This window comes from Neofelis nebulosa, chromosome 5 (assembly GCF_028018385.1).
Source record: "Neofelis nebulosa isolate mNeoNeb1 chromosome 5, mNeoNeb1.pri, whole genome shotgun sequence".
Lineage (NCBI taxonomy): Eukaryota > Metazoa > Chordata > Mammalia > Carnivora > Felidae > Neofelis > Neofelis nebulosa.
This window is the reverse complement of record NC_080786.1, coordinates 104,563,870-104,591,620: the sequence shown is the minus strand read 5'-3', so window position 1 is coordinate 104,591,620 and position 27,751 is coordinate 104,563,870. Positions and strand designations below refer to the sequence as shown.

The window sequence follows — 27,751 nt, the reverse complement described above, 5'->3', positions numbered from 1 at the left end:
GTAACCTTGAGGCATTTACAGGCTTGGATTTTTGGTTTGCTTATCTAGGCCACCGTGGCATTAGACCCTCATCAGTCTAAAGGCTCCTTGTTTAATTAATTTAACAGGAGGGAGTCTAGAGCTCACTGAACTAGTTATCCTACCTAGTTATCTACCTAGTTATGAACTACCTAGTTATCCTGGGTTGGGGTCAAGCTCTGCTCTGCACTATTTCTGTGAACCTCAGGCAAGTTTTTTGATGTTTATGGCCTTCAGTTTCCTCACAAATCAAACAAGGGAGCTAGGGGATTTTTAAGGTTTTTTTTTTTTTTTTTTTTCTAATGATCTCTAAATGACTAGTGGCCAAAACAACCAATTAGCTCTCCCTTCCTCTGTCCCTCCTTCCCTCTTGATCAGCTCGTGGCCTGAAATAAGGCCGGTATTCTTTGTAGTTGGGTTACCCAGACTTGCTTCTTGCATTTTAGAGCATGCTCTTTCCTGAGCTGCCTGACCAAAGCTGCCAAAGTCCATCTCTGGGGAAAATTGGAGAAAGAGCACTTTGGGGGAAGGAAGGAAATTGTCTTTGTTGATGGCTCACTCTCTCAAGCAGGCCCTTTACATACAAATCTCATTTGCTCTTCAACCCTGAGAGGAAAATGTTGTTAAGATCATTTTCTAGATCAGGAAACTGAAAGTCAGAAGAGATAAAGTGACTTGTTGAGATCACGCAGACCTAAGAATAGAGTCAAGGCTCTGCAACTGGTGAAGCCAAGGGCGAACTGAAAATGCAGGGACCTTTGTTTCAAGATAGCGACAGCAGAGGGTTGGACCAAGCGTGGGTCCTTCCAAGCTCAGGCCTCTGTGACCACAGGTAGAAAATGCGTGAGGCCATCCCCGAGGAGAGCCAGAATACAAACTTGTTCTCTTGTGCACTTTGTGTCTGTATTTTCCCCATTTGCTCCATCCGATCCATTCCACCAAACCACGCTCCATGCCCCGGAGGCTGAGCTCTAGGACATGCCCCCTGGTTCTGGTTCGGTTTGGCCAAAGGGAGGCACTGGCAGGAAGCCAGAGGGCAGGGCAGTGTGAACTTCCTTCCTGTCCCGTCAGGCTACAGTTTGGCAGTGGCCGTGTTCTCCCTGCTCCCTCAGTTCCATAAGGTTACATGACTCTAGCCTGGTCAGTCAGACTCTCCTGACCTCTCTGGCCACCTTGACTGCCTCCAGGATGCGCACATCTCCTGAGGACATTTCTGCTGGAATTGGTGGAGGGGCTGAGAGTCTGTCCCCTTCCTCGGAGGAGTCAGAAAACTTTTTCTGTTAAGGGCCACATAGTAAATATTTTAGGCTTTGCAGCCCACATAGGGTCCTGTCTCATAGGCTTCTTTGTTTACTGTTTTACAACCCTTTAAAAATTTAAAACCATTTTTAGCTTGCCATGTGTGGAGTTGCGGATGTACAAAAGCAAGCTAGTAGCTTGCAGGTTCCTTGGGGACATAGTACAGAAACAATGAAGCAAAGAGCTACTTTCAGCATTGTCTCTAGTGGTATAAAGGACGCCAGCATGCGTGCGTGCACACATGGGCTGAACAAAGGACAAATTCTGGAACCACTGAGACTTCCCCGGGCATCACTAATGCCCTGGTTCTGCAGCCCTTTCTTCTCCCTGTGAGCCACACAGCATTATTCCCAGTGGCTGAGCACACCTGAGCTAGGATTGAGTTGCGTTTCTATTATTTGCAAATGACCAAATCCCTGCTGAGTATCTTACTAACTCGAGAACCCACAGCCAGCCCCTCCCTGGGTTCCAGTGGTCTCAGAGCAATCCCGTGCAGCCCAGGACCTTGTACAACTCTTGGTCAAGGACACCAAGGGTGACAACGAGCACTCCTGCTGGAAGTTTTACACAGTGGACATTTTTGGCGAGAGAACATTGGAAAACAGGAAATTATTACCAAAAATAAGGGTGAGGTCTCTGCGTAAACGTTTAGTGCCATAGCTCATAGCCCAGACAGCATCGTTGTTTCTAAACAGGCCCTCAGCAGTGCCACGGATGGTAACCAGAGGCCTCTGACCAGGAAGCTGGGGCTTCGGGAGCAGCAGGCCTCGGTCTCTAATTCGTCGGTCCTGGTGAAGGGCTGCTGCTCTCTGGCAAGTAGGCATTGCGGGTCATGCTAAAACACTGCCGTTGCAAATGACCTGGGATCCTGTGTGTACAGTGGAAAGAAACAAGCATTTAATAGGCAGGGCCTGTGATGTTCATTGAAGGGGGGCGTCCACCCCAGTTGGGCTCATGGCCAAACCCCATCAGTGCCGTGTCTGACCCCCGAAAAGCAAGGTGGGAAGGGGGAAGATTCCTCTGGGGGGGGGGGTGGTCTGTAGGAAATCTTTTCTTCCTTAAAAGAAATGTTTTGGGAGAAAGGCGTATAAAAAGTCACCACAAGGTTTTATCCATGACTTAGGCTGGGCTTTTTAAAAATAATGCTCCACACTTTTCAGAAAGAAGAAAGCAAAATAGCTATGAAATGGGAGTTAAACATGGTGATGGGAAAACTCAAAGTCAGGTATTCTGTCCCCTTGCTCCCGTTAAGTAAGTTCCATATTTCACATGACCACAGGTCTAGTCTGGGGCTGTGGGAAAATGTTTATCACAAGGAGAATGTTAGGAGAGATTGTTCTTCTGAATAAAGCGGGCTGGTTGGCCCTTTCAGGGAGGTGCAAAGTGTCGACCGCAGGGCCTCTAGAACCCGATCATGTGTAGAAATCTCCTGGGGATCTTGCTAAAGTGCAGAATCTAATTCAGCAGCTCAGGGGTGAGGCCTGGGACTCTGCCTTTCTAATAAACTCCCAGCTGACGAAGATGAAGTTCATCTGTGGACGCAGAGTGAGAAGCAGGGGACTAGCCGTGCCTTTTTGCTGGTGACATTTGGTCACTAATAAATGTTAGTAATAATAGCTAAATGTACTGAGTGTCAACTGTGAGAAATAAAGTCACAGAGCTAGGAAGGAGTGTTGATAGAAACTGTCTCTAAATATCACGCTTTTCCCGCCACTCCAGGCTGGCCCTCTGCAGAGTAGAGAGGCAAGGGGGACGCTCAGGCACTCTCAGTCCAACATGAGAGCCCTCGCAGCCCCAGGAGCTGGTAGCCCAGGTGCAGCACCGGGCAGAAACTTCCAGATGGAAGCTTGGCCGTGTTCAGTGACAGGCATTCCAGGATTTAAGAAAAAGTACATCTGGCATTTCCAGATGAACGGGCTAGTCTTTCCATTCAGCCAACCTGACTGATTGTGCAGAAACGAAAGCAGGAAAAATCTGATTGAAAAAATGGCTGATTCTGTACAAAATACAGTAGAATGATGAGGTGCTCCTCCAGGGCAAATGTGAGATGTTTCTTTATCGCTCACCTTAATCCCTCGTGCGGCAGCACGGTATCCTCAGAAGATAGATGCCAAGAACACGGTCTTGACTCCTGCCTTTGCTTCTCCAATTGACAGTTAGTAAAGCATGGGTTCATGAGGAACAAATCTTCCAGAGGGGAACTGCATATTTCAAGCAGTCTGACTCTGACAAGCCTGGATTCCAGGAACTTTTGTGGAGTGGGTTTATTGCCTCAGTCTTTGTGCTGACTGGATGTGGGTGACGGTGGGCCTGCAGGATGGATAAGAAACACAATCAGCTTTTCAGAAATGTCTACCCCTGGAAAGCTTCACAGAGGAGTTTCTCCTCTTTGGCCTCCTTTCTGAACAGTTTCTGTGGTAGAGCTTGAGGCAAAAGCAGCTCTGGGCAAAACTGGGACACAGGAGAATTTCTCACTGACATTTTCCCACCTCTTCCATCTGGTCCTTCCTTCCTACTTCCAGCCTCCTCCACTCTTCCAATGCCATCCACAGGCACAAGGTGAGTATATTTGTAGGAGAGGGAGGGAGTGGGAACACTCACTTAGGTATTACATGGATTTGTATTTATTTTCTGTATTGATGACAACTTGGCCATTTCTTTTAGTTGTCACAGAGCAAATAGAACCATGATTTATGTTTTATCATTTATATAACTGATTGCATGTACTTCTAAAATTTTTATCAGATTTCTGACGGTTGTGAATCATTTTCCCCATCTGGAAAGATGAAGGAGCAGGTCCCCCCCTCTTCTGCCCAGCAGCAGTCACCTTGGAGTTTATAGTTCCACATTGTTTTTCAACAACAGTCTTGAAATAAAATTCTTGGCCCAAGAAGAAGCACCCCCTGCCTAGGGGGCCACGTCAGCCACCCAAAACGTAGGCAGCTTTTATGTTCTAGTGATGTCTAATCAGTCATTCCCCAAACACCAAGCCAGCTCTGGGCTCTGTACTTACTTCCTTCTCTTTGTTCTGTAAACACTTCCTGCCTTCCACCTCGCAGTTCTCCAGATGGACACATCCACTTTATGAGGTATTAAATAAAGTCTGTTTGTGTTACCTAAATTGTCTTCTTCAATCATTTTTAGCAGTAGTAATCAGTTATCTGATGTATTTACTGGTGAAAATTCAGGCTGTGTGGATCCCAAAGACTATAAAGCCTCTGGGGGCTTGGAAAAGTCAAGGGACAGACAAGATAACCCCAGGTCATTTGCACCTCTACTCCATCAATATAGGGCAGTGTAAGAGACCCTGAGGAAGCCAGGCAACCAAAAGTTCTGCAGTTTTTGAGATTGTCTTCCATTAAGGGAAAGATAAGTATTTGTGATAAATGCACTTACTCAACAAAAAGCTTTTACGGCAACAGTGAACAACTGGAAATAATTATCCCCAGTTTGGGGAGTTGGTCAAAAAATTATGAAACTAGTAAATAAATCATAGAACTGTTAAACTATTAAGCCATTAAAACAATGAGTGAGATCTCTAGCATATTTGTAAATGAGGAAAAATCAGAAATGTGTAATTTGCTCCTATTGTTTTTGAAAGCTCAGAAATACTGGGTATCTATATAACATGTCTGGAGTAATACATAGACAATATTAATAATGGTAGTCACTGGTAAGGGAAGCTGGTGCCTTTAATATATACTCTTTTATGAATTCTTGCTATTATCATAATATTGTTAACATTTACTGAGTATTTGCTCTGGGCCAGGCAATGTTCTAAGTGTTTGGTGTGTATTATCACATTTAACCATCCAAAACCATGTGGAGCAGATTTCATTATTTTTAGTTTACTTTTGTATAAACTGAAGCAGAGAGATGTCAAGTAACCTGCCCAAAGTCACAGAGCTAATAGGGGGGCAGAGCTGGTACGTAAGCCTCTAGAGCACTTAGAATTCATCACTGTGCAATGGTATTCTGTTATCTCCTGATGTGTTAAGCAGGAAAGCCGGGATTCAAACTCAGATAATTCTATTGACTATGCTACCTCTTTCTTGTACCGTTTGAATTCTTACCAAGCAGATGTATTAATAGTCAGATGTAAAAGATATTGACAAAAAGTGGAAGACACTTTATAGATTTAAAAATTCATTGAGAAGCTACTATAATGTTAGCTCCATGCTAGGAACACAGAAACAAACTAGCTTGGCTTGCCCTTCAGGCCTCACCATGGAATGGGAGATACCTCCAAACCCAGTACTAGAGAGAGAAGCATAAGGTACTTTGGAGGCATATTCATATATGTATATATTCATATGTATATACATATACATATATGTATATATACATATATGAATATGTATATATACATATATGAATATGTATGTATATATACATATATGAATATGTATGTATACATATGTATATGTATATGTATATGTATATATATGTATATGTATATATGTATATGTATATGTATATACATATATATACGTATATATATGTGTGTGCATATATGTGTATATAGATACATATATAAATAAAAATATATATTGTGGTACATGTAAATAAAACTGTGGCAGTCTAACTTGTTAGCTTGCAAGCAAGATGAAAACTTCAGACCCTTCACGGATTCTGACTTACCAGTTTTATGTGTAGATTCCTCCAAGGAAATGGATTCCCTAGTTAGAAGGATCATTCTGACCTGGGATCCATCTTTCCCCCAGGAAGTCATGGGAATAGGGACTGTTAGGATATTTCAGGTTGGATTTTGGCATCCCAAGTCCAAGGTGATTGGTGGTATCCCTACAGGTATGGATTGTCTTCTTAGTATTTAAAGGTATCAATAGGTACACACTGGATCAGATACACTACATGTCCACACCTAGATGAGGCCCTAGAACAGCCATTAATATCAGACGGAAGGTCCTGAATCTCACCGAGGAGGAGACGTGGTTTCTGAATGTCAACACTCACCCTGCAACACTAACACTCTCCTAGGAAACTTCACACTTGACATGGATTGCAGACTCAGCCACCCCTTGTTCCTCTTCCAGCTTCAGACCATGCCTCAGGGCCTACAGATGTCAAAGAAGTGACCGTTCTTCAGGCACTGTCACTTAATAGCCACCTCTCAGCTACACAAAGACTTGACAGCATCAGCAGCTCTGAAGTTAGCCTGTGCTTATCCAGAAATGCTTTCTAATTATAAGCAGGCTTCAGCTCCCCACCTAGAACATTCTACAACTCCCAGAAACTCTCAGCCCTCATTGAGGCCCAAGCAAGTGAGGGCACTGAAGGTCTATTAACTTTACAGAAAATGCACATTCGTTTACATGTTTTCCCTGTTTTGAAACAGGGAAATGTTTTCCCTACTTCCTTGAAGTTCTCCCAAATTTCAATATTTAAAAAGAAACAAAGTAGGTAATGCTTTCTAGTAGAACTTCGTTATTTCTGGTCATTTCTGCTCCCTGGCCACCCACATTGTTCCCCCCCTTGTTCCCCCACCCCCCACCTCCCCACCACATGTTTGCACATCTCCATCTAATGAAGCCAATCTGGACCATGCATGAGATGGTCTATGTGGCAGATTCTAGGCTTGCCCTTTCAGAGACAGCAAGACTATTCTAATTATCACCTCCATACTTTTCTCCAGGATGAAATTCACACGAACCTCCCAGTTATCCGCCCTGCCATTCACTCATAGAAAAGATTCTGTGTTAATCCTCTTTCTTCCGTCCAGGAAGGAAAAAAGAGCTCATCCAGTTCCTGTTGTGCAGCACCACCTGCCCATTTGTGCAGAGCCAAGTAATGATGGACTTGGAGCTGGGGGGATAAATGGGAATGGTGTTTATTTTATGAGCTGCAGAAAGTTGGCTGGGGAGCCCAGCGGGAAGCTTAGCTGGAAAAAAAGAAATGATTTTCTCTTATGCTGTGTGTCTGCTGTTTAGAAAAATATGTGGCCTTATCCTTTCTTGATCCTGGGAAAGAAAAAAAGGAGGAAGACGTGTTCTCCAAATACTGGGTTGAGGTCTGACCTTCACAGGGCCTTTCTCTGTTTTTGAGGAGGCTCCGCCCAAGCCCAAGGCCTCTTGCTCAACTGGGCGGTGGTAGAAGGAAGGATGAGCACATGGGGGTTGGGAGGCCGGGGGAAGAGGGTCCCTGGGCCAGTGTTCAGTGGCCTGGGGAGAATCCTACATTACTGGCAACTTTTTTGAACGGGAGGAAAGAGCAGCTGTCCTCAAAAATGGAGACTCTTTCCTCATGGCAATATTCTGGCATGCATTCTTGTGGAAGTCACCACAGTTACCTCAAGGAGAAGTCAGCTAACCGATTTAACCCAGAACGGCTTCGGAGGATGTCATGAAGAAAAAAAACACGCTGAAGACTCTGCTATTGGTTTTGATTGATTAGTGAGAGACAGCTCCTGTGTTGTTTTCTTGCTAAAGCAGCTTCCCTGAGTTTCGTTCTGTACAAAGTCCAGGCTGACCTCGTTGTGGGAAGGGGACTCTGGTGTGCACATTCGAAGAAACGTCTCACTGCCAGTTCCTGGCTGACGAGCTCCTGGGCAGGAGCGAGGTGCAGAGAGGAAGGGGCATTAGTGAGGACACGTCCTTACTGCAGAGAACAAACAGTGCCAACAGAGTCAGGCCAGGGCCTAATGAAATTTTATTCTTAGTGTAGTCGCGGCTGCGTGTCTCATTTCCCACTCTCTTTTAAAAAGTTATAAAATTTTGGTTGACATATAATTTATATACAACACAGTATTCGTTTTAGGTGAACCACGCAGTTATTTGATTGATGTATACTTTGCAAAACGATCACCACAGTAAGTGTAGTTAACATCATCGTTCACAGTCACTACCTTTTTTCTTGTGATGAGCACTTTTAAGATCTACTCTTTCAGTAACTTTTAAATATACAATATGGTATTGTTAACAACAGTCATCACGCTGTATATTACATCCCCAGGGCTTGTTTATCTTATGATTGGAAGTTTGTGCCTTTTTGACCACTTTTAACCTATTTCTTCCACCTCCCTAACCCCCACCTCTGGCAAGCACCAATCTGTATTGGTATCTATGAGTTTGTTTTTCCTCTCAATGCCACAGAAGAGGAGGCTGAGAGTGATAAGGAAGGCAAATCTGGAGGGCAAATGGTAGTTGTTTTGGAGTAACAACTGTCCCTTTTGTTGCCTTAACTGCCCAGGCCGTGGGTCCTTGACCATGCTGGATAAGCTGAGGGCCACTGCTAACCCATACAGCACTTCTATTCAAATTAGAAAATGCCCCCTTCTTCCAGGTGGCAAGGTTGGGGGAACAGAGTAAGGGCTGAACTTCAGCCTCTCTACACCCCCTGGGATGATGCCCTTGTGTGGTGAACAGTCCATAGCGCTGGAAAGGAACCACTTGTGTGGCTGAGGAAAGGCCCATGAACTTGAATGTCTGCCTTGAGGTCAGTCTTCCTGGGAGTCCCAGCCCTCCAGCCCAGAATACAAGTCCAGGACTTCAGGGTAACACAATTAGGTGACAAATGTCATAGCTCATAGTGTCTCCCCCACCCTGCCCCCATTCTTCAGTAAGAAGCCCTTTTCCCTCAGAGGCCACTATAATTAACTCAAGAGAGAATAACCATTGTCCTAGTTAAATAAGAAGCTGCTAACAGTTTGACATAGGCAAACTTAAACCCTCTTTTCAGGGCTCACCCTGTGTATATGTCCTTCCCCATGACGTAGTTGATGTAAAAAAAAAAAAGAATAGCCACATTAGTATTCCATTCTGCCTCCACCCCATCCTCCTGAAGGAGCTGTTCTGCTCATTAAGGAATCAGACAATGATAATCCCATCGCCCGAGCCAGGGTGGGTGCAGAGCTGTGAGCTCCTTTGTCTAAATGCCACACATTGTTATAGTTTCACTCTGCACTTCAGTGTTGGCGTCATCAACATTTCATTGGCCAGAAGGCTCTGCTATTACAACCAGAAGGAATAACAGCATTCTCCATCCCTGTCTAGTTTTGAATATAATTATTTGTCAGAATCATATTAACCTGATGTATGACAAACCCATAAAATGGATTCATTTAGGTCTCCAGGAGTCCTCCCTCATTAACTCTGATATTTATAGCCATGGCTTCCATGCTGCAGTCCCTCCTCCTGTGCAACATAGAGCAAGGATGTCATATTTTCCTGACGCTGTTAGGGGAGTCATTTGTTTTCCAATGTTGCAAAGAGGGGTGGAATAGAGCCGGCCTCCAGTCCAGGCCCTTTTGAACCTTGACTGACTCCCTTGCCTGTTCCTCTCTTTTTAGGCAAGAGAAAGAAAACTAAAACTAGACACATATGTACAAATCCTATGAGATTAATAACTTTCCCAAGGTATTGAGACAGAACCAATAAGACTGGAGTGCTCAAAGGGCTGGTTCTATGGTCAGACTTCCTACAACCAAAGCCTGGTTTTATCACTTACTAGCTTGGGCAAGATGCTAAATTTTCTTAGACTTTGGTTTCCTTGTGTGTAAAATGGAGGTATTCATATTTCCTAACCTCATGGGGTTGTTGGGGGGGATTCAGTGAATTAACATATATAAAGTGCTATTTGGCACATAGCAAGTGCAAAATAAATTTACTTAAACGAATACTTATAATTGCTATTATTACCTTGGGCAGTGGCTAAATCAAGTTTCCATTCTGCAGGTATACAGTCTCACCCAGCTGGTTTTACACCATGTTCTAGGGAGCATTGAGCTTGAGCAGAGGTGCCTCAGTTTCCCCAGAGGGGCAAGTGTGTTAGCTGTGGAAAGCACAGTAGCCAAAGGCCTGTCAGAAAGGATTTCCTATGTTCTTTTGCCAGAGCTTTGACACTTTCATCATTTCATGTATTGGAATTCTGGATGTGTTTTCATTAAAGAATGAGTTCTTGCCTCAAAACTCCAAAACAGGTGGAAAGATGCAGCTCTAGATACCTGTGATCTGTATAAGTTCCCCATCTAATGTAAGGAGCCCTGGGAATGCTGGTCCATATTGCTTACCCAGAGTCTTTCATGAAACTGTGGTTGTGAGGCCCTCAAAAGTTTTCTTTTACTGGGGAGCCTTGGTGGCTCAGTCGGTTAAACATCCGACTTCGGCTCAGGTCATGATCTCGTGGTTTGTGAGTTCAAGCCCCACGCCAGGCTCTGTGCTGACAGCTCAGAGCCTGGAGCCTGCTTCGGATTCTGTGTTTCCTTCTCTCTCTGCCCCTCCCCAACTTGTGCTCCATCTCTCAAAAACTAAAAAAAAAATGTAAAGAAAAAAAGTTTTCTTTCACTTTGTAGTTACCAAGACAGGATCCCAAAGAGTGGCATCTGGCCTGGGGAGACAGAGTCCTGCTAATCAAACTCTTCAGTCATCTGGAAATCAGAATGCTTATTTTAGAGCAACACAGGCCATTCATAAGAGCAGACTATGTGGATCTCCTATCCAGGATCTTCTTGCTCCCCGCATCAAGATGTCAGGGAACCTCAACTGGTCATCAGGAGGTTGACTAGACATTTCAGCAAAGAGGAAAGATAGCCGCGCAAGTTGTTTAATATGGCTTATAGTGAGAACTAGTTATATACCCCTTCTCTCCAAAAGGAATGGGGACCTTAGTGACCGAATGCTCTGGTCCCTAAATTCAGTGTCTCACTATTGGTTACTGTCATCAACCATAAAATGATTTGCTTCCCTTTTCCCCCACTTCTTTAAGCTCACAAAACTTTTCCCTTCTATGACTTACTAATTTTTACATTTCATTCAAGAAATATTTGTTGAACATCATTTACTATGTGCCAAGTGCTAGGAATATAAAAGTGAACAATACCCTAGATACCTTTACACCACTGGTTTTACTATATAGGCAAGTTTTGATATAGATCTAAAAGCCATTCTTTGTTTTTAAGGTGACTTTGGTATATCTTATCTTACCAATATTGGCCTTGGTATCAGTATGCTGCCTAACACTATCACCTGACTTTCCTGAGTGAATGTCTTGTTGCCTCAATAATATTTTAAGCTCCTAGAAGGCAGAGAACAGCTTAGTATATCTCCTGGTATCCAGGGTATGCTGTGCACATAATAGGAACTAAATATCTGTCATTTTACAAGAGACACCATGTTTCTTACCAGTCATAAGGGAAAGAAGGAGGCAGTCTTACATAGTTTTATTTCAGAGATTCCCAAACCAATGGCCCATAAATTAAATCCAGTCAGCAAACATGTTATATTTGTTTGGTCTACACTACACTATATTTGTTTCTATGTTTTTGGTTTTTTTTAAATGGAGCTAACATTAAAAAAATTGATATCTCTTACACACACACACACACACACACACACACACACACATACACTGAGAATTCCAAGCTTCTCTGGATTTTCAATTTCCCTGGAAAAATTAGAAGACCTGCAACCCTTAGCCTCATACCTGCTGAGCAGAAGTGCTGGCATGAGATTGTGCTGAACCACTTCAGAGAGCAAACATTTCCCGGTGGGCTGCAGTTCCTGTCGCTCTGTGTTTCATCACACTTGGCCTGCCTCACTTATATAATGGCTGAATCCTAAGGCATTTGAATCCATGACCTTTGTTTTACATGAAGCCAGTATAGTGGGAAAGGGGAGAGAAAATAGCCCACTCAGCCCGCAGAAAAATAAGAATTCTGTGCCATTCCCATGTTTCCTGGCACTCTGAAGGTGAGGACAGGCTCCCAGGCTGGACCTGCACTTGGCCGGGGACCTTCCTTACAGTCAGTCTTCTCTGGAATGTTGGTGTTCCCTGCTGGGGAAACTACTGGAGATCCAAATGGCCTGTCTCATCTAATCCAAGCTATCTGCCTCCCAGGCTCTTCTCCAACTCACCCTGGACCTCATCTCAGCAGCTTTTTGGCTCATTGCTTGCTGACACGAACCACTCTAATCCTGCCAAGGAAATCTGCTTGCCTCGCTGTCCCTTCCCCCATGCCCATCTTATTCCTCCTCTCTGGGCATCTCTGAATGGAAAATGATACTTAAGAGGAAAGTTTAAAAATAAAAAGGGAGGAAGGAAGAAAGTAAGGGAAAGGGGGGAGAGAGAGAGAGAGAGAGAGAGAAAGCATTTAGAGAAGGCATTTTATATACTTGATACTATTTAATCTCAGGTCTCTGTCCACATAGATTTTGGTCACGTGTATGGGTGTTGTCGGTGAGCGAAATTGTCACCCCAAAATGTGTCTCTTTGTCATGTCGATTATTTTAGGCTGAGTATTTTTAAGGAATGGAAGGCTCAGGAAAGTCCCATGACCTAAAAGAATGCCTAAAAGAATGTACATGGAGGACATGTTCCAGGAAGGGAGCTATCACCATATATAACTACAGTGTAATATGAACTAGGGGTGGTAAACAGGGATGAACCTAGCAAGTCTATTTGTTAAAATTCCTCCCTATGTCCCATTGTTTTTGTATAACCAAGCAAAGTTTTTTTTTTAAACCAAATATTTATTCTCTTTCATCTTCCTGCGAATTGTCTTCCTTCCTTTTGAAGTCCCAACTCCCTGCCCCTTCCTCCTTAGCTCTGGATGGCATGTAAGTCTCAATTGTCTGAATGCCTGTGGGCCTCATATTCTTATGGACCCTGCACATACGTAATTAAATTTTATTTTCTCCTGTTAATCTGTCTCTTGTCAACTTAATTCTTAGACCAGCCAAAAGAACATTGAAGGGTAGATAAAAATTTTTCTGCTCCAAGAGTGGGTTTGAGTTTGTGTGTGTTGTGTATGTGTTGTGTGTATAGTTTTTCATGAGGACAGGGAAGAAAAGGAATAGAAAAAGTAGATTTACAACTATTATTCAAACTAGAAAAAGGAAAGCAATAAGAATGTGAAGCCTGGGGGGCACCTGGGTGGCTCAGTCGGTTGAACATAGGACTCTTGGTTTCAGCGCGGGTCATAATCTCATGGTTGATGGGTTCAAGCCCCACACTGGGATCTGTGCTGATTGTGCAGAGCCTGCTTGGGATTCTCTCTCCCCTCTCTCCCTGTCCCTATCCCACTCACATGCTCTTTTTCTCTCAAAATAAATAAACTTAAAAAAAAAAAAAAAGAATGTGAAACCTGGAACATTTGTTGCAGCCATTTTGCAAGGGTGGGCTGCTTTCCTGTCAAGGCAGCAAATATGTGTGTGTGTGTGTGTGTGTGTGTGTGTGTGCATGTGTACATAGGATATGTATACACATGCATACATACACACATGGCATTTTTTCTTCATTTTTTTAAATGGCTATTTATTTATTTTGAGAGAGAGAGAGAGAGAACAAGTGGGGGAGGAGCAGAGAGAGAGAATCCAAAGCAGGTTTTGCACTGACAGGAGGGATTTACCTTGTGACACCAAGATCACAGCCTGAGCTGGTATCAAGAGTCAGATGATTAACCAACTGAGCCACCCAAGCATCCCGGCATTTTTTTTAAAGTTTACTTTTATTTATTTTGGCAGAGAGAGAGGAAGCAGAGGAGGGGCAGAGAGAGGGGGGAGACAGAATCCCAAGCAGGCTCCACACTGTCAGCACAGAGCCTAATGTGGGGCTCAAACTACAAACCGTGAGATCATGACCTGAGCCAAAATCAAGAGTGGGGTGCTTAACTGACTAAGCCACCCAGGCATCTGCGGTATCTTTTTTTAAAGTTATAAATTAATCACTTGCTTACGTAGAAACTTAAAAAATAAAATATAAAAAAATAAAGGGAAAGTAATAAAAATCAAACAATCTTATCACTCAGAGAGAATTTTTAATCTATTTCTTTATTTCTATACATAATGCATGTTATTTATATAGCCAAGAGTTTATATTGTATATTAAACTCACTAGCTTGCTTTTTCCCTGGTAAAATTTTATCATAAACACATTGTTTTAATAGTTCTGTTACATCCGTAAAACGGATTTTCATAATTTACTTCACCAATCTCCAATTTTTAAGCACTAAGACCAATAGAAGCCTTTTGACTTTTATAAGTAACATGAGAATAAACATCTCTGTGCACTTGTCTTAGCATTTAGCATTATTTCTTTAGGATGTTTCCAAAAAATGGAATTACTAGACAAAGAATAAAAGTACTTTAAAAATTCATGAGGTGTATATTGTGAAATTGCTTTCCTAAAGGTGAAACTATTTTATCTTCCCAATACTCCTATATGAATGTGGCACTAGAAAGCTCACAGACATGTTCAACTGGATACATCTAGTTAAGATGTCCAGCACTACATGAAGAAAGTTTTTTATTATATAACTTGTGAGTGTCAACAGAATATATAATTAAAGAGTAATCAAAGCCACTAGATGAAAGGTTTTTGCCCAGACCACACCACAACTCAGTCTTTGTAAGAAAAATAAAAGAGTAACTCCTTGGCTTGTCCCCAGGTAGAGCTACTGGATCCTGACCCCTCGCTAATTGCCTCTTTGATCCCAGGGCGGACCTACAGCATGCCACACAAGTGACAGTGAAAGAAATAGCCTGTTCCCTGTGACTGCCTACCACACTACAGGCCAGAGGAAGAAGTCCCTAGCCTCACTGCCACAGGAGTCCCCTGCAGAGCCCGTGGGACTCCATTTTTCTTGACTGCCTGCTTTGCTACAAATTCTCTCTTGATCTGCAATGTGTCATCATTGTCTTTTTAGTTTTCCATAGCAAACTTCTCTTTCTGAAGTGAAATGGAAGAAATTCCTCCCCAAGGGATACTTTAAGTTTTCACAACTGTGCTACCTTGGTCCTTTAGAAACTCTGCGTGTTTCCTTATTACTGTTGTTATTATCACTTGCTCTTTGTCTCCCAGCCTTCTCTCCCTCATGGAACTGGTCCAGCCGGGACTGGCTTGGCAGTCAGTCTGGCATCAGCCATTGAACTTTCATGCCTGAGCGAGCTCTGACCCCAACTCTTCTGTTTCTCTAGGAGGGAATTTTGCCCCATCTTGTTCACTGTCTGGGCCAGATGGGAGGAGGGTGTTAAGAGGTAACCTTTGTTTTCCTTTGGCTTAAAGATGTTTAGATCCAAAGTTTAGTGGTCCCCTCAAAATGTTTAATCAATTTTCCATGCCATGAGGCTTCTTGGTCCACCATGTGAAGGACAGCTTGAAGTTTGCCCATAGGTCCACTAGGCGTTCCAGAAGTTTCAGTTTACCTAGGACGTAAGCTTTTACTGGAGACTGTTATGGACCATTCAACATAAAATATACAGTGTGATTCTGATGTTAAAATCCAATCTCTTCCTCCTAAGAAATGGTAAAATATCTCTGCTCCTGTCCTTTCTTGGGGATTGCCATGCTGATTTTCTATCTTTTGCCAGCCCTCTTATATGTTCACTCAGATAGCAATCTGTTGCAAATTGGTCATTTCCTTAATCCTAGGAATTTTTATATTAATTGCAAAAAAAATCTCAATCTCCCTATCTCTGAGCTTCAACTTTCTCTGAACTTCATAGTATGTGAAAGGTTTTGAAACCTCCTTCATTGGCCAGCAAAGAGCAACTTTTAAGGCTGAATACAACCCGGAAAGCATTTCCCTGCTGTTTAAAAATTATAGATCTATGATAAATTCTGAGTTAAAACATACATCATTTCCCAGGGCTACAGCCCCATTAAGATATTACTGTTTAACTGAAGTTAGTCTCAGGGAGACATGCTGTATATCCTGGTCTTCAAAGTTCCAGGTCCAGAGTAATGACAATCCAGCTGATGAGACAACTTGATGGGATGTCTCCCTTTGTGTAAAAAAAAAAAAGTCCATCACTGAAGGTAACCCACATAAGTTTCTTGCTAAATCAAAAAGGCCTGTATACTAAACTCAATAACTATTTTAATTTTTTTTCTCATGTTATAAACATAATTCAGGTTTATTTTAGGAGATTTAGAAAAAAATTAGAAAAAACTCAATAGATTAATAATAATAAATACATAAATAATAATAAATTAACAATAAATAAAATAATAAATAAAAATTACCTGTAATTTATCAGAGATACTTAATTTTTCATATACTCTTCTAGACATATATATATATATATATATATACATATATATATAATATAGGTATTATATATATAGCATCCTACTGTTTGGTAATCCTTTCTCTTTTGCGGAATAACTAATGTCTTCCTCGGATTTGAACATCAAACCCAAAAGTGAGCATCCTTAAATTTTATCTATAGTAAATATATTTTTCCTAAAGTCAGGTGAGAACAAACCAAGAATCAATGCAATAACTTATAGCCTAAGTTTTGTGATTGTTGCACTTCTTCCTTTCCTCACTTTTCTTATTTTAGTAAACAAAAGTAAAGATGAGATGACAGAGTAAAAAGAAGACAGAGGGGAAAAAAAGAGACCTGATTAAGTCATTGTGTTCTCTCTCTCTACATGAGGTCTTATTATTTTTATCAAGGAAGTTGCTTCCTCTGGGTAGCATGGAAGGTCTTATGTAGTGTTGGGGAAGAAAAAATTTCCTCTTGTTCCTCTTAGTTCTTTTGACTGGTTGAACAACTAAAATGACAGAAATTAGATTAAGAGGAGAAAAACAAATTTAATTGTGTGTCTGGTGGGGAGCTCCTTAAGAATATGAGGCCCACAGGCAGTCAGGTAATCGAGGCTTATATGCCATCCAGAGCTAAAGAAAAGAGAAGGGTCTGGAACTTCAAAGGGAAGGAGAACAATTCACAGGGATGATGAAAAAGAGTAAATTTTTGGTAAACAAATATTTGCTGGGACTTCCAGAAACAATGGGATATAGAGTAATTTTAACAAACAGACTTTTCCAGGTGCCTCCCTGTCTACTACCCCTAGTTCAGACTGTTCTATAGTTATCTATTGTGTTAGCTCCCATATTGTAGCAGGTCTTCTCTGTAAATTCTCTTAGGCAGTTAGGAGAAGGTCAACGATTCTTTCTGAGCCTTCTGTTTCTTAAACGTATTCAGCCTAAAATAGTCCACATCCCAAGATGACACATTTGGGAGTGGCAAATTTTGCTCTCTTGCAATAGCTATGAGTTCTTGGGCAGGCAACAGTTTATGGTAACACAATTCTGTAATAGGAAGTGGTCCATAAGGTTGCCTCATGTTGGAGTACCATTTTTGGACTTGCAAACATTCTAATGGCTATGATTATGACCTGGGAAGAAGTCCCAGCCAGAGTGTGGGCCCCATCCTCTTGACCCACTGATATGACCGTTTCACTTGCCTTTTCTGTCTGTTGGAACCCAAAATTGGCAGAGCTTTTTCAGTAAGTATTTAAGTTATTTTAGTGTTCTTTTCTGCTATCATCTTAGGCAGTTTATAGAAGTGAACTTGTTACAGTTTTTTAGTTTATAATCATCATAATCCATATTAAGAAATATTTCCACAGCTGTATTGTATGAGATTGAGCTTACCTTTATTTTAAAGGCTAACATTTTTGGATAGTTTAAATCATGACACTCAGACAAATAAAGAATGTACATGTGTCAAAGATTTCATTTAACTCATTAATTAATGAGAAAGTAAAGAAGATGTTACTGAATCCAGAACAAATGTTTTTATAAGCAATGAGGAATACTGAAATAAATACATGAAAAATTGGTGACTGTCCACAGGGCAATAATCAACTACATTCGGGTAGACAGAAATTGTCTGCATTTCTATGGATAAGAATCATTTGCATTGTTAATAGTTTTCTATACCTTTAGCAACTGTAAAATAGCTCAAAGACAATGAAAGGTGGAGATGACCCCTAGACAGCATACCCACTAATCCTTTTTGCCCATTTCAAAATCTTTTACATTTCTAATTGGAGTCTGTGTCACCCTACAAGACTTGTTTCAATCTAGCTGTGTGCCATTAAGTAACACTGGTTCAGGAAAGGAGAATATGATATCTGGTGGGGAAGCTGCCCTTATGCAAACTTTTACTGCCATTAGACCTCAATAATCGACTATTCCACGAGTGACTCCACAGAAGAAATAAAAGATGTAGGCTTCTTGGGTGAGTTCCATTAGTGGCAGCAAAATATATGAACATTCACCTGGGCTCCAGAGAACAAAGGAGACAGAAATCTGAAATTTGTCCCTTGGATCCTCTTGTTCCAACAGCCCCAGGGTTAGGGGCTCTTTTGATGGAGTGAAACTGTGAGATCAGGGAGACCTCTGAGACCGAGCCAGAGCATGACTGCAAGGGGAAATTGACCACATTCACACCATTTCAATGCACAGTTTTTACAACCTAAACAACTTAAGTACTTTAAATATTTAAATCACTCCTGCCAGCATAAGCTTCACTGGGACTGTAACATCATCCAATTTTAACCACTACATTAAAAGTATCTTCAAACAGTCCTACCAATGCTCAATTTAAATCATCTTGTGAAAATAATGGGTTTATAGGACTACTCAGCCTAATAAGTGGCCTCTGGAAGCCATCGAAGGGGGAAGCACTATGAAATTTCCTGTCAGCTATAGCAAACCAGCCCTCAAGGGGACTTCCCAATCCTCCTGGTAATACCAGACCTCTTGGATGGGGGCAGAGTCCTCAAAAAGTACATTAGATATTTGTTTTGGAGACACTCTAGTTACTCACTAGGAATCATCTCCTCTTGGTTAGTTCAAGTGTAGCTTGATTGAAATAAAACTCTCCCTGTATACTTTCCCTGAATGTGAGTTATGTGTCTCCAAGAAAAAGGTGGGGTAAGGAAGAAGTCTAAATACTCTTTACTAAGAAGATGCAGGCTTAACAGAAGAGTTGAGCAAGGACTCGGGTAGAGATATTGGACAGCTTCCCAGCAACCTGTGAGTAAGGCCATTCCAGAGCAGTTTCATCATTTTATTTGAAGGGAATTCCCAGAGCTCTAACCACACTCAAGATTGTTATGGTTATGCAGAAAGGCACTCCAAAATCAAACACAGTCACTGTGGGACTTTCCACCCCTCTACTTCTTGCTACCTACTAATATAATTAGGAAGTGTATGTTAGGCTACACATTTGTATGCTCTTGCATATGGTTTGGCGCTTGAACTAATCTGAGGGCTCAATAAGCCATCTGATCATGGGCAAGTTTCCTCTTGACTCTACATATCGATGCACTTGTCTGTGCACTAGGAATAGGGTAGCCAGATTGTCTGCCAATCCTTCTGACTCTATGTATACATTTGCAATTCTCCAGATTAGGTCCGAGTTCCTTCGGAAAGTTGTCAAGAATCCTGTGCCTGGCCAAGCCCTTGGAGGACAATGGCATTGCACTTGATCCAATTACCCAATTAAAACAAACTATTACTTATATAATTACATAAAACCTTGGTTTGTGAGCATAATTCATTCCAGAAACATGCTTATAATCCAAAGCATTTGTATATCAAAGCCAATTTCAAGAACCATTGGCTCAGTTGTGATCATGTGTTGTTTTGCATCATGTACTACTCATATTGTAAGACATTGCTCATTTATCAAGGTAAAATTTGTTAGAAATGTTTGCTTGTCTTGTGAAACACTCTCAGAACAAGTTACTCACAATCCAAGGTTTTACTGTATTTATTTGGGGTCTGGTCTTCCTTGCTAGACATTAAACTACAGGAGAACAGGGCCAATAGGTATCTTTCTCACTTAGCACTATTTCTGCAGCAGCTAACACAGGGCCTGGCACATTCTTAGCAGCCAGTAAATATTTGTTGAACAAATGAAGAAGGACACCAGGGACTTGAAATCTGATCTCCACAGTGGCAGTGAGGAATTGGGAAAGCTGAAGAGGGTGTGACTAGGTAAGCTTTCTGAGCTGCTCTGACCTCAAACACAGGAGAAGCTTCCAGACAACTGTGATCACTGTGTGGACCTCTTCTGACAGCTGAGGCTGCAAAATCTGCAATATTGAATCCCCAGAAACCTGCCTAGCCATGACGTTGCAGCCTGGGACAGACAAAACAGTACACGAGCTGTGCTGCTTTATGCTTGAGTGGGGTCTTCCTGCAGAAATTCTGGTTGGGCCCAGGATTTAGAGGCCTGCCTCTCACCTCTCCAGGTCTGCCAGACCAACCTTGACTCCAGGTGCTCACCCTCATCTCCCCAGGGCTGGGTATGCTCACTAAGATCCCAGTGCAACTCGGTGAGTCAGAGCCACCCCTGAGGGCACCCAGCCCAGGGGACAAGTGGTGTTTGCAGCCCTGCCCAAGTTCCCTGCACCACCAGTGAGTCCTTCCTGGCATACCAGCTGTGTCCACCAGGAGGAAAGGGCAACCTTGAGGGCTGTGGTTAGGGTTAGACCAAGTCTTGACCCAGAGGAGTAAGTTTTCAATACTTTGCACAAAGGCAGCCCTGCCAGAAGCATCCTTTCTGTTTTTTTTTTTTTTTTTTTTAGCTCTAAAGAGCTAAATGTCCTAAACACACTGGTCAGTCACTATATATTATATAAAAGTGCAGGATTTGATTTTTATGTAAAGTGCGGGACTTGCTCCATTCACTTCTGCCATTGTGTTGACAGTTGGCTGGCATGGTTAAACTCTCTTCTTCCAGGCTCAACTCAGAGGAGAGGGCAAGCCGAGAGAAGGCCTGTGAAGGCTCCTCTCCCCTCTGTGTCTTGGGACAGCATTGTGCCCAAAGGCACTGAGAAGAACTGTGACTGTACAAATATATATATATATATATATATATATATATATATATATATATATATATCATCTTACCAGCCCACAAACAAGATATTTTCATCTAGCATCGAGTTAAACTTAATAACAGTTTAAGCTTAAAAGCCTCCCTTATGGTCTCCACAAGCATTTTGTTTCACTCTTGAAATCTGTGATCTCTACTAGAGATTGCTGAATTTAATACTCAGAATGCAGAAGAGCAGTGATTGGGTGCACACAGGAAGTGGGTGGGGGCGGGATGGCAGGGAGGGAGAGCTCGGCTGTATTCCGACAGGCTCACTCTGTGTCCACAGGGTGAAAGGTTTCCCAGGACGGAACTGATTAACATGTGATTGTCCATAAACACTGTCCACACATAGATGAGGATCAAAGGCAGTGTGCACTTACGCAGAGAAACGTGAAAGTGAAGGCATTTTCTTTCTTTCTCTTACTGGATCTCTTCTTAGACTCATAATCCTAAACCTCGGGGGATGTTTGACAATGTCAGCAGCCATTTTCAAATGTCCAGCAGTTGGCACACACCTCCTGGATGGGAGGAAAATGAACAAAATGTATCTGTTTTGCAAACTGCTGAACAGATGACTTGTAATTATAATATGTATCTGAAATTTGCATTGAAAATTTTTATTCAGAATGTACACGGGCAGGAGAACATGGGATTTTAAATCCATGTGTGTGTGCATGCACACACGGGCACACACGGGCACACAGACTGGAGGAAGGATGAGGGAGGGCAAAAGGACAAATGGTAGCAGCAAATGCTTCTCTGTTTAATAATAAGCAGCAGAAATGGAGATGATTTGGTCTGGGAAGCCTTACTGTACTTCCGCAAAGTGATTTTTGTATTAACTGATTTGCATACTGCTGGGGCTCCCGGGTCCCTGTGCTGCATTCCCCCAGGCCTCTTCTTGCCTGCCTTCTTCCCACGAGGAGGATGGTAATAATTAAGCTAGCAGGGAAACAGAACAAAAGACGCAGCGGCAGGGGCTCAAAGTCACCTCTTCACTTTTAACTCTGTAAAGATCTGGGGACAGATCTGCCCTGTCAGCTTCTCAGGAGAAGAGTCAGACATTATTTTCTCCCTTCTAGAAAGGAAACCCATTTGAGGGATTATGAATGTTACTCTGTGTCTCAGGCTGAAGTTTAAATCTTTTCAAGCATGCAGTTATTAAGATGCCAATTTGCCTCATTTAATTACAACCTTTATTATGGTATTGAATACTTTAAATGCACTATTTATCACACCTGAAGAGACGAGCCGTTCTACCTTAATGGACCACTCTCAGTGGGCCATCTATTGATTATCTTCTCTGCTGAATTAATTCCTAGTAATCACCTAGTGAACAGTCATTAAACCCAGCGCCTCCTGCAAGCGCACGGCTGGGGCCCGCGGCCTGCGATGGGCCTTTCGGATCGCAAGCAAATTTTGCCCCCTCGCCACAATTGGAGTCCACGCAGTTAATGATCAGAGGCCTTGAGAACAAGTTGGTGTCTTCACTGTAGAAAGGCTTTATTTCCAGGTGGCCAGGGCAGGACAAATGCGTTCTTCCCTGAAGAGTTTCTTCGAACTGAGCCAATGCTACTCTGTTGGGATGCCCTTGAAGGCTCCAGCTTCGAAACGCTGGTCTGTTGGAGAGTCCAGCCTCTGAGGGGGCATGCCCTGAGCGTTTCTTCTGTGGCCTGGCAGCTGCATTGCCTCCTTTCGCTGCATTTGATTCAGTTGTTGAAGGAGTCCCTCATTCGTGAAGTTGACTTCAAAGAATATCTTATTGGTTCAATATTTGGATGAGGTATGAGAGGTTCAGAAAGGCTGTCCAAGCCAACAGTAGTGGGTAGGTGGTAGCTGCCTGATTTCAAGGAGACGTGGAGAAAGAAGGCAGGCCGGTAAGAGAGGCCGGAAGATGAAGTCCAGAGTTCTGCCTCTGCCTTTGCCGGGTGGAAGAAGGAGGTCCCCACAGAACCAGCATCTCCGCATCTCCCAGGTGACCTCCGCTGCCTTGTCTTTTTACAAATCCCGCTTAGGGCTCACTTACAGCACGAGGTAGAACCTGCTGTCACAGGCATGTTAGCCTTTTACAAATAAACTGTCTTCTCTAATTCAATTCCTCGGCCGTACCCAGCGGCTAGTGTGGAGGTAGATTTGCAAAGCCAAAGGGTGGGCAGTCTGGCTAGGCGCCTCCTTTCAAACTTCCAGACCAGACCCAAGTAGCATGCTCCTTTCCTTGACCTCCTCTTCCAGAACCAAGTCGCACAAGGTGGCAGAATGAGTGGAGCCTCTGGTCAAAGGTCAGGGATCTGTTCTGAAATTTGAGATGTTTCTAGACAAGCTACCAGGTCATGGCTCTTGTGCCCTGTCGGGCCATGCTAAGCCTAACACAAAAGCTAGTGGAGTTAGATTTGGCCAGCCTAGAATGTCCCTAAGTCAGTATTTATGACCTCCAGTCTCCCTCCTTGCTTCCTTTTCTCCCTGTGTGGTATCTAATAATAACAGCAGCAATAATGATAATTAAAATAATAATAATACCTATCATTTATTAAATGCTTATTAAGAACCAAGCACTACCTTAGAGCATTACATACATTATCTCGCATAATCCTGACAATAGCCTGGTGAGTTTAGCATGATGACCTCATTACTAACGAGAGTCTCTGTTTGTCAGTTCTAAATGCATATGGTAGGCACTCAGGAGTTTTTGTAAAAACGTGGCCCCATGGAGATTGTTTTAGTTGCCTGGGTGGGGGAGCCTGAGAACTAATGGCTCTTAACAGTGGCTGTGTGTTGGAATCACCCAGAGAGCTTTAAAAAACATACTGATCCTTGCTCCCACCCCTACAGATTCTGATTTCATTGGCATAATGCCTGGGCTTTGGGATTTTAAAAACTTCTCCAGGTGAGTTTAATGTATAGTCAAGGCTGAGATCCACTGTGCTGAGTTGAATACTTTGCCCAAGATCTTTAGAAGTTGGGATCGAGGTTGGAACTTGGACTGGCTGACCTCAATTTGCTCCTGAGGGTTACACCTCTTTCTTTCATGGACCATTCCAACACCCTGTCAGGAGCCATTCGTTATTTACGCTTCCAGATGGATGGGTCCCAGGAGCAGTTTAAACCCCCCTTTACCTGTTTGAAGAGGTGAAATCAGCATATTCCATGAGAAGCATTTTATGACCCTGGAGGTGGGTGGAAGCATTTTGGAGGTTTGGGGGAACAGGGGTCCTGCCTGCTAAGTGTCTCACCCCACATTTACGTATGACACAGAAGTCATGAATCCTAAGGCTTGGGTGTCCCATGGCAGCTAGGAGCAGAACAGAGACTCAGTGTGCCCTGAGCCCACTTTCTCCTCACCTCATTCCAGCATCATAGCTGCTCTCACTTTGCAACTTAATCCTTACTCAAGGGGTGAAGAAAAAAATGAATTCCAATATTGTTGCACTTTCAAAAAAGGTAAAAACACTCCAGTCTCAGTGTTTGAGATTTTGAAATCTCCCTTGCTAGACGTGGATTTTCACAATCCCTTTGTTTCTAAAATTTAGCTCCTGGCAACGGCTACCCTGGCCAAGCCAGGGGCTATCCCAGCTAGGGGTGGGCTGCCACTCCTCTTCCAAGGTCTGAGTGGAGGTGGGCAGGCAGGCCTTCCCCAGCCCAAGAAATCACCATGTAATTGAAGACCTACCAACTCTCTTTCATTGGTGTTATTTCAGGCCCCAAATGCAGGCTCTCTGGTCCAGCATGGTTGCCACCATGGATTTCTGGGAGTTCCCAGGGGGTGCCCTGCATTCCATGATGAATGAGCCCAGTCTGACATGTATTTCTGCTTTTTGGTGTCCCCCAGAAAGTCCTGTGGGACTATGGGAAGCAGGACGCACAGCCAGTGCCACACTTTGACAGGGTTCCAATTTGGTATAGCTCAAGCCAGAGGCCCTACCGAGATCCTACCGAGATTTAGTGGAAACTCTTTCAGGCTTTATTCACATCTTTCTCTCTCTCTGGGACCCCGGCAGAAGTCAGGGGAGGTCCAGGCTGGGAAAGAACGTCAGAGTCAAACATTGCACTTGCCGATTCTCAAAGTACTCCCCACTTCCCCTCTCTATTGCTAAGGACTGATTGTCATTGGTCTGGTAACTCATACTTCTTTACTCTTGTGGAAACTGCTCTTCTGGGAAATGCTTCAGTTCTTTGGGTAAAGTGACTCTGGCCTCCCTCCCCTGTCCTGGTGCCTTGGGTACACCATAGACCCAGGCTCAGATTGATTGCAGCTTGGCAGTTCTGGGCCAGTCCCTAGACATACCTTTGGAATTGCCCTTTCTAAGATTGCCAGCCCATTGGTCACTGAAGCTGTGTCTTTATAACTCCAGGAAAATGAAAAGCTAGAAAGTTCACTGAAAAGAAATTAGATGAAGAAGCCTTAGTAATACCAGCTTTATTCTTCCAGTTGTTCTTGACCAAAACTTCCCCCACCCCTCATTCTACTGGTCAACAAATCCTGAGGGTTCTATCTTCAAAACACATCCAGAGTCCTCACATTTCTTGCCACCTCTACTGCTTCGGCCCTGCACCCAGACACCAGCATCTCTTGTAGGAGCTCCTGACAGCTTCTTTTGTCTTCCACCTGTGCTGCTCTGTGGTCTAGTCAATGCAGCAAAGTGATGCAGCTAAAGTTAAATCAGATCATGTCATTTCTCTGCTTAAAACCATCCCTCCAAAGGCTTTCTACCTCCTATGGGGTAAAGCCAAAATACAATGGCTTCAAGGTCCTATAAAATCTGTCCCCTTGGGACCTTTCCTTTCTGTACTTGTCTGCTATTTTCTTCTAATTCATTTCACTCTGGCCACAGGGCCTTTGCATGTGTTACTTCCTTTGTCTGGGGTTGTTATTCCCCAAAATACATGCATGAGTCACTGCCTGTTGAGTTTTACTCAGATATTTAATTGTTCAATTACTTTGTATTGCATTGAATTCTAAACCCAGGTATTTGATTTTAAGCCTTTGTTTGTCATCAATTAGTTAAACCTGTATGTAAAGGACAGGGAAGAATTGACCAAAACCTGCACAGGCAACTTTTCCCCACCCTTCTTTTTAAAAAAGAAGCCACCTGTCATCGAGCTATGAGACAATTACACACACATACACACTATTTTGTATTTGACCACATGTGGGCTATATATTACGGCACATGGAAGAAATCTGTCTACTTGTTAATAAGTATGTCTCAAAGGAATATCTAGATGAACCCTGGACAAGTTCTGACAACCATTTATGACCACTGAGAATCCACTGAAGTGTGAGTTTCGTTTGAAAAATGACTATTAGTAATGAAAATGTCAAGTGAACTCTGACTTTCTATAACCAGAGTAGATGGATTCACATTTTTACAAAGCGTCAGCATGTAAAACAGGCTCTGATCTTTCACCAGGAAAAAAACCTTTTCAAGGCTATGGCTGGAAGCCCATAGTAGCAGTAGCTCAGGGAGGAATTTAATGGTTTTTAAATTATAGTTTCGGTGCCTCTAAATTATTCTCAGATCCTGGATAAGGCCAGCCTGACCGCTCCAATATACTCATTTTCACAGGTTGGCTCTAACATGGAGATAAAATATTCATACACATATGTGAAGTATGCATTTCTGTGCCTTCTCAGTTTGTGACTGTCTATATAATACATGGCATATCTATGACTAAGTAGGAAGGGGCGCCTGGATGGTTCAGTTGGTTAAGTGTCAGACTCTTGATTTTGGCTCAGGTCATGACCTCATGATCGAGCCCTGTGTGGAGCCCCGTGTTGGGCTGCTTAAGATTCTCTTTCTCTCCCTCTGCTCCTCCCCCACTCTCTCTCTCTCTCTCTCTCTCTCTCAAAAAAAAAAAAAAAAAAAAAAAGCAAGAGAAAACTTAGAAAATACTGATTCAGTGCCAGCTTGAATTATAGACTCCAAGTAGAGACAGTTTAAAACTCAAAACAAAGTATATTGGACCCAGCCCGCTTTTTACTCAGTAGTCGCATATTGCTGTATGTTTCTTTAATTATTTATGTCCCCTCGAAATCTACGCTATGACAAGTCTTCAATAGTCAGTGCCAGAATTTGAATTTATTATGGTTTACTCTTATGTATCAGGTGAAATTAAAAACAAAACAAGACAAACAAACTAACAAACAAAACACCCAGAAAACACTTCTGTATTAGTATAGCCCAAGGCAATGAACAAACACTTGATTTCGCTCATCTTCACGAAGTGGTACCCTACGGTTACTCAGGTATTTAATCATTCTTACGAAACCGAGCCTTCAAAAGGAAGAAAATGTAAAAGGTTTCTACATTTGTTTTATATCCTAACTACTGCACATATGATGTCCTTCTCTGATATAGCAGTCATGTTGCTGCAGGGATTTCTTTGAGAAAAAAGTCATACTGTCCTCTTTTGGATAAACTATGTTAAATGAAAGGGCTAGCTGCTTGCCTCTGGGGAGAAGAAATTTAAATTGTAGTTATTTTTCTATTCTCATCCAATGATATGTCACCTCTTCTTTTTTCTTTATTTTTGGCTTTTCCATATCTCTTCCAAATAGGGATAAAAATTGGGGAGGCTTGAAGTAAGCTGGGAAATCAAAGGTACTGAAAATCTGAAACTTGAAGGGAGATTCTACATGAAAATATGCTTTTCAGGTTCTCTCTACATCATCTCCATGTCCTTCTGTTTGCTTTTCTTTCAAATTCAGTATGCACCATGTGGTTTGCCCACTGCTAGTCATGGGAGATGTTTCAAAAATGGAGACAGGACCCCAGCCCCAAAGGACTCATCATGATGCGGTG

General features: G+C 42.6%; 1 long non-coding RNA gene across 2 annotated transcripts in view; it reads right to left on the bottom strand.

Moving 5' to 3' along the window:
• Positions 1-27,751, bottom strand: part of LOC131512600 (uncharacterized) — a 53,064-nt gene that overhangs the window by 3,190 nt on the left and 22,123 nt on the right. Inside the window, exons 2-4 of one of the 2 annotated variants that reach the window (XR_009262206.1) lie at positions 21,332-21,469; positions 3,384-3,627; positions 1,671-2,185 (exon numbers count right to left, since the gene is read on the bottom strand). This is a non-coding gene — a long non-coding RNA (uncharacterized LOC131512600). Of the gene's footprint in view, positions 1-1,670; positions 2,186-3,383; positions 3,628-21,331; positions 21,470-27,751 lie in introns of those variants that run through there. The other variant, XR_009262207.1, reaches the window with a different exon arrangement.